The 7,641-nt window shown below is 41.6% G+C and overlaps 1 protein-coding gene across 1 annotated transcript in view; it reads left to right on the top strand.

Moving 5' to 3' along the window:
- Positions 1-3,909: 3,909 nt before the first annotated feature.
- ETV6 (ETS variant transcription factor 6) overlaps positions 3,910-7,641 on the top strand; it is a 349,002-nt gene continuing 345,270 nt past the window's right edge. The window contains exon 1 of the mRNA XM_043967035.1: positions 3,910-4,452. The gene's annotated coding sequence lies outside the window, so the exon portion shown is untranslated. The remainder of the gene's footprint in view (positions 4,453-7,641) is intronic.

The raw sequence follows: 7,641 nt of genomic DNA, 5'->3' as shown, positions 1-7,641 counted from the left end.
ATTAAGGCAGCTGAAGAGCTGAAGATAACAGTGAGGTTATGAGCCTGGATGACTGGAAGGATGATGGTGCCCTCTAATGTAATAGGAAATTTGGGGAAAGGGGTGGGCTTTGCAGGGGAAGGATAATATAATGAGATTTGTGATGCGGACTGTAATCTGTGCCAGATCAACCCGAATGACTGACTTCATTTCACTCAAGATGAAAATGGGCTCCTCCTTAGAGAATTCACCCATGGGAGCACACTGAGGAGAACAGGATTGGTATTCTGAGAGAAGGAATTTTCTCAATAGTACCTATACCAAAAGGGGACACCTCAGAAGTGAGAAGGTGCCATGGTAAGGGGACGGGATAGATGAGGATTGTTGAGGGATAGAGTAGGTATGGCTGTTTTTACAAGAAGTCTCACTAGTCATCATGACAGTGGTAGAAATATAACCCATCTTCTCTTCATTTTCCTACCTGTTCATTGCTCCTTCTTAATCTCCTTTGCTCCTTGACTATGTATGCCTTTAAACTGGAACAGCTAGGTGGTGCAGTGGTTAAAGCAGTGGCCCTGGAGTCAGGAGAACCTGAGTTCACATCTCACCTCAGACACTTACTAGTTGTGTGACCCTGGGCAAGTCACTTAACCCCAATTGGCTTAAAAAACCATCCAGGGACATCTCCAGTGGATATATATTTTGTTACTGGACCCAGATGGCTCTGGAGAAGAGAGTAAGGCTGATGACTTTGCAAAGCCTTGCCTCACTTAAATCCAGTTCATTTGCAAGTCAAAACATCACCTCTTGAAGTTATTGGTCCTCTTTGAGAATGAAGGACAAACAACAATCTGTGAGTGCTCCCCGGGGGACCTAACTGTTTAGTTCCAGTTAGGCAGTTATGCTCTTTCCTTCCCCTTTTCCTCTTCCTCCTCTATCTTAAAGTTTAGGGGCTAGACCTGCCCCCTCCAATTCATTCATTCATTTATTTTATTATTGTTTTCTCTCTCTCTCTCTTTTTTTTTCTTTGCGGGGCAATGAGGGTTAAGTGACTTGCCCAGTGTCAAGTGTTTGAGGTCAGATTTGAACTCAGGTCCTCCTGAATCAGGGCTGGTGCTTATCCACGCACCCCCTAGCTGCCCCAATGTTTTGTTTGTTTGTTTGTTTGTTTGTTTTATTTCAGTTACCTCTTGTCTTAGCTTTTATTTCATGATTTCTTGAATATAAAGCTCTGGTAACACAGGCTTTGATAAGTCCATTGGGATTTAAATGGAGCTACTTGACCTAGCCTTTAAACCCCAGATCACTCTGTCTCCAATGACTGTCCAATAATAGGTCATTGCTCAAGCCTCATTGCTCTTATTTGGGTTTCATATGGCTCCGAGTGTAATAGCAATTGTTCTGTTCTGTCCAGAACCCCTGAGAGCTCTTCCCCTCTCAGACTGATTCTTTTGGGAAATCAAACTAGCCATCTTTTGTTTCACTTCTTCCCTAGTCATAATCTCTGAATGGGCATTGCCTCAAACAAACTGAGACTGGGGAAAGACCCTAGCTTAAAAGGGCCAGTGTCCTGACCTATGTCTTGCCACTGGACTCAGATGACCCTAGAGGAGAGAATAAGGCTGATGACTTCCTACAGCCCTGACTCACTTAAATCCAATTCTCTTGCAAGTCAAGGTATCACCTCCTGATGTCATTGGTCCTTTTTGGGAAAGGACAAACAGTAACAAAAAAACAAGGAGGAGTTTGTCAATACTCTCTAGGTTCAGTTCAATCAGCTTTGAATTCACCTAACTGTGGTCTATCATCCCACATCCATCTCATATATTTCCATCTAGTCTATGAGGATATATTAGCATAGTATAAAAGTACTGAGTCTGAAATCAGAAGACCCAGGCTCAAATAACTCTACTACTTATTTATTTTTGGTGAGGCAATTGGGGTTAAATGACTTGCCTAGGGCCACACAGCTAGTAAGTGTTAAGTGTCTGAGGCTGGATTTGAACTCAGGTCCTCCTGAATCCAGGGCCAGTACTTTATCCACTGTGGCACCTAACTGCCCCTAACTCTACTACTTATTAGGATTACTTCTATAAGCCTTGGTTTCTTTATGATGCTCTGGTATGCCTTTATGATCCTAAATGCCTGTTGAAATACAGTTTTGGGGTTTTTTTTTGGTAAGGCAATTGGGGTTAAGCGACTTGCCGAGGGTCACACAGCTAGTAAGTGTCAAGTGTCTGAGGTTGGATTTGAACTCAGGTCCTCCAGAATCCACTTCCAGTGCTTTATGAACTGCGCCACCTAGCTGCCCCTTGAAATACAGTTATAATGTGCTAATGACCTTTCTCTGACCTAGTAGTCTAGTAACCTTCAGGAATTGCTTAGGTAGAACTGGTCACTAATTACTTGGAAAAATAAAATCTTTAGCAGACCTCTAGAGAAGGTGCCTCAATTGTTAATACTGTTAAAAAAAAGGTTAGTTGGGCAAAACTTATTCTTACTGAAGCCATATTGGCTCAGAGTAATCATAACTTCCCTTTTTAATGCTCAGACGATATAATGTATAGGAGCAGGTTTATAATTGTAAGATGCCTTAACAAGTTAACTGTCACAGTGCATATTCTTCAATACTCACAGGATTCCTCTCCCTTTCCCTCCCCCAATCTGCCTTAGAACATCTCCTACCTAAGATCTAAAGAAAGTCTTAATGGTAGAGGTGTTGTTGGTTTTTTTTTAACATCCAGTCCCTCTAGAATAGTGTTTCCTTTTTTCCTTCATTCTTATCTACATTAACACATCCAGCTAACTTTGTAGTCAAGCAGCAAATTTTTCCCGGTTGTTAGGAAGTAGCTGTTTCTTTAAAAGGACAGCACTCACTGAGTGCAATTTATTTCAAAAGGGGGGAGGGAGGTGAGGAAAAGGAACGGGAACTAAACTGCCTTTGATAACTGTCTTACTCTTTCCTTCTCTTGAATGCAAGTTTTTCGTTAAAGTGGGTCCCCTCCCCCAGTACTCTGAATTCAAACACGACCTATGTTTTTCCTTTCCAGTGCGTCTATTTTCCTAGAAAAAAAAAAATCTTTCTGGTTTTATCTTCTCGCTCACTTTATCTTCTAATCCATCATTCTGGCTCAGCCTCCAATGCTTTTGTCTCCCAATGGTCCCTCCCGGGCCTCTCTCCAGATTCCCTGTGTTCAGTTTGCAACCTGATCTCCCATTTCCTGGTAGATTCTCTTAAAGAGGCAGCAGTCAAGAAGAACAAAGGCTATTGTTTTATTTCCTCGTTTAGATTTCTCATCCCTAAAAGACTATCCAAGGTTTCTTTTTACCATTGCATTGCCGCTTGGGGCGGGGGGGGGGGGGGAAGCCCCAACCACTCATGCATTTTAACGTTGCTTACAGAGACTAGGCTGGTATAGTGTAGGTTTTAAAATAAATCCAGTAGCTTCCGAATGCTAAGAAAAAAATCAATATAACATTTTAAAATGACTCTTACTTTTACTTCTGTGATGCAATTATTCGCACAAAATTAAAAAAAATTAGGGCCATAAAGGGTTGCTAGTCCCTATTATTTTTATTTCCTTTGCTTGTTTCCTTATTTCCTCCTCTTCCCCTCCCCCCAGGGATGCATCGGCCTTTCGAAGTTAAAGGCTGGGCACCCTCCTTCCTCTTAGTTTCAACACTTTCACCTGTTAATCGGCAACCCCTCCTCTACCCCTCCCCCCCCTCCACCGCGGGCCCCCCCCCTCCCCCCGGCCTCCGTCCTGCATTTATTTCCCTGATGCTGGCTGTAACCTGAGCTTTTATTTCCTTGTGGCTCCTTAAGAGGCAGAGCTCTTTGCTGGGAATTCACGTCAGTTTCAGCACCGAAACTCTCAAGATCAATGAGCATAGAGGTTCTCAGTTCGCCTTTCAGTTTCTCTCTTCCAGGAAGGAAACATTAAGAGAGAAGGAGGGAGAGAAGAGAGGAGGAGGAGAAGGAGGAGGAGGGAGGGAAGGAAGGAGGTAGAAGGAAGAGGAGGAAGGAGAGGGGGAAAGGACGGACAAGCCAGAGAGAGAGAAAGAGAGAGACCGAGAGAGACCGAGAGACCCAGATAAACAGTCTCATCCACCAGACAAGCTCCAAGCCCGACCAAAATACACCTCCCTGCCGGGTCCCCTGACCCAACACTCCTCTCTTCCCTTTCTTCCCTCCCTCATCCCGACCTCTTCTTCCCAGCCCCCCGGAAAAGAACTGCAAGGCTGCCTCTATCTGCTGGAGGGCAGAAGCCGAAGGATCCCTGGGGTTTGGGTTTTTTATTGGGGGGTGGTGGTGAAGATGGTTGAAGCAACTTCTTAAATGATCGCATCTGGCTGGCTGTTGGAGGATTTCTGGGTTGGGGAAGAGGAAAGGAAAGTGGAAAAAAACTGAGAACTTCCTGATCTCATCTTGCTGTGAGACATGTCTGAGACTCCTGTTCAGTGTACATTAAGGTAAAAAATCTTTTTTTTCCCCCTCCTCCTCTTCTTCCTCCTCCTCCCTCCATGTTTTAAAAAACCTTTGGCTCGACCCCGGGGTGGGGGGGGGAATCAGTGTTTGCTCGTTTCCTTAAAAAGTGGGTTTGTTGCAGTTTGTTCCATTCGCGGATCGATCTACCCGGGCTAGAGGGAGAGGAGATGCAGCTTGCAGTCTATACCCTTTAATTTAACCTTGCTGTTTGCCCCCCTTTCCTTCTTTCCCCCCGTGTTTTCGCTTCTTCCCCCTCCCCCTTTCTTTTTGACAATGAAAAGCTTTGTCACAATTGGTCAGGGGAAAAAAAAAAACAGACCAGGCTTGTTTTTTGAACTGTAAACACCCCCAAGTGATTAGTGCTGCTTTTAAAAACATTACCTCTGTATTTGTAACCCCAACATGTGGACGGGGAGGAAATTAACTTTATTCTGTGAAGGGTGGTTTTCTCTCTCTTTTTAAAACCTTAAACTTCTTCACCCTGAAATGTTGGTTGGATCACTTTCTTTCCTAAGGATTGTACATTTTCTCCCTTCTGATTGTAATTAAAAAGCTGCAATTTTGAAGGCACTGGAAAAAGAATCCTGGTGGCATTCTTTCTTCGTATTGCACAATGAATGTTTTTTACTTTTTCTTTTTAAAGGTAAATGAAGTTGCTGAATGGTATTTTATGATCAATGCATAGGAAAGTTGAGCAGGACCCAAGTAGATAACTCCTGTGGTGTATAAGGAAAAGAGAAGTGTGGAAGTTGCCATAGCTAAAATGACCTTCTATATTTGACAGGGCACGGAGGAAATCTAAGTGTAGAATTTTCCTTGTTTTCTGTCCATGCCTTGCCCCCTTCTCCCCCATCCGAGTTGTAAATGCAGCTGCCGTTTGTGTTTGCAAACACAGCACTCGCCCTAAGTAGTTGTGTAATTAAGGTTGTTGGTACTGTTCTGGGTTGCCTCTGAAAAGTTGATCATGTGGGAACACAAGGAGGGTTGTACATTTCCCCCACTTACTTTTCCCATCAGTGTATTTATTTGATTGGCTCACTTTAATGAGAGCATGGGAGAGCAGACTTCTTCCTGTGCACTTCCTTTAGTTTCTTACAAGGAAGTTTGTTGGTGGCTTGGCCTGTTTTAATAAGTGATATCAACACCTCATTTTAATTGGGTACAAAATAAATACAAAAATCAGTTTTCTCAAGTCTTTGGAAAAATCTTCTGAAACCCTCCTTCCATATTGAGGTGCTGTTTTTTTTTTTTTAAAGGATTTACCTGTTGAGAAAGCCAGCATTCTTTCTTAAACATATACAGATTCTCTCTCAGGAGGAACCTGAATTTTCATGAGTTTTCAGATAGAGCTAAGGATAGAGTGTATTTGAAGGGTGTTTTTTTTTGTTTTTGTTTTGTTGTTTGTTTTGGTGGGAGCAGATCTGAGTTTTTGTTTAGAAAAAATAACCAGTGAAACTTTTGGGTCTTAGATATTCATTCATATATAGTGGTAGCTGTGGTTTTGGAGCACCTCAGTTAAAGAACTTCTAAATTTTCTGACACTTTTAAGAAGACATTTCTTTTACTGTGCTGATTCAATTCTCCACTGTGGTATGGATAATCTAATTTATTTCATGCTTCATAACACAAACTGAGGTAACTAAATAATAGGGTATTAAATCAGCAAATTATATTTAGCCCTATAGCAATAAATTCAACATGAAAAAAAACTGTACCACTAACAGGGCAGTATTTTTAGGAGGAAAATACTTTCCTTGATTTCTCTCATAGACTTCATGTATCCACTGTAAACATGAGCTCACTTGGTAGTGCCTGAGCCAGAAGAACCACTTAAGAGGCTCACCTCTGTACCAGAATAGAAAAGAAATTCTGCAAGTAAGAAAGTAAAAATTTAAAAACCAGCCCAAACCGAAGCATATTTTCTTAAGTGCTGATTAGAAATCACATTCATAGTTTCAATATAAATTTTATTCTTATTATTGCTTCCTCTGGCAATTTAATCAGGTATCCACCCATTACGATAGAGGAATGTGTCACTTGTAATTTAGGATGTCTTTTAAAAATGTATGTGTATGCACACATATATGTAGATATATATATATATATATATATTTACTTAGATGGTATATATTTTTAGATGTTCATGAAAAGTTCAGTCTCACACTTACACAATTGTTTGATCAAGAATTTTAAAAAGCTGTAGGGTCAAGAACTGAAATGATATCAGACCATTTGCAAATGGTTTTGGAATGCTTCATTTCTTGGGACGTGATTAAAATTGCTGCATAATAAAGCATGCTTTCTGGCAGCAAACAAGCAATCCTTGCATGGCTTCTAGCTTACAGTAAACAACAAACTTTTCTTTGGAGTAGAGAATGAATGGCAGAGATGTTTGAAGGGCTGTCCGAGGGATCGGAGCCTGTGTTGTGTTGAGGAGTTTTCTGTTGTGTGTGGGAGGGCATCTTTCATGTTTCTTCCCTGCTTCCTAACAGTGGTCCTTACTTTCTTTTATTCTCTTCCACAAGGGGCAAATCAGTGGGCACAGTTAATCCCTCAGCAACTGGTGTGGGAAAACCTGGAAAGACAAGGGGCCAAACTGAGCCAGTTTAGGAAGGTGCTTTGTTTGCTATTGAAAAACTTTTTTTTTCTGGAAGAAAAGTATAGTAGAATTTGAGGCCGAGCCTCTCTCCAAATGAGTGTTTCTGAACCTGCCAGTCAGTGACACTTTTGGAGTCACCTCTCATCGAAGTGGTGGTTGCTAATGCACATCTCTTTGATACTTACTGGGTACTTTACCGGCATTTTCTCATTTAGCAAGTGAACCTCCCTTTTTGCCGTACTATAAAATAGTGTATAATAGTATTATTGGCTGAATTGACTTGTCCGAGGTTGGAGGAAAAAGTTAACTGAGATAGGATTGGAATCCATATCCACGTCAGACCACCTCTTAGCCTCAGCATGCCATTGGAACATAGATTTAGAGCTTGACGGAACCTTAAATTATCTAATCCAGTCTCTTCACTTAATAAATGAATAAATCCAGTTGTGAGGTCGCAGGGTTTGTTCTGTGGCACCGTAGTGTCTCTTGTAACAGTTTCTAAAGCATAAGGTATTAAAAGAGGAGGATAGAGTCTTGGACTAGAGTCAAATTTTATCTTCAACCCCTTACTGTG

This window comes from Dromiciops gliroides, chromosome 5, assembly GCF_019393635.1.
Source record: "Dromiciops gliroides isolate mDroGli1 chromosome 5, mDroGli1.pri, whole genome shotgun sequence".
In the NCBI taxonomy this organism is placed as follows: Eukaryota; Metazoa; Chordata; class Mammalia; order Microbiotheria; family Microbiotheriidae; genus Dromiciops; species Dromiciops gliroides.
The sequence above is the reverse complement of the archived record's forward strand: the minus strand, read 5'-3'. Positions and strand labels throughout refer to the sequence as shown.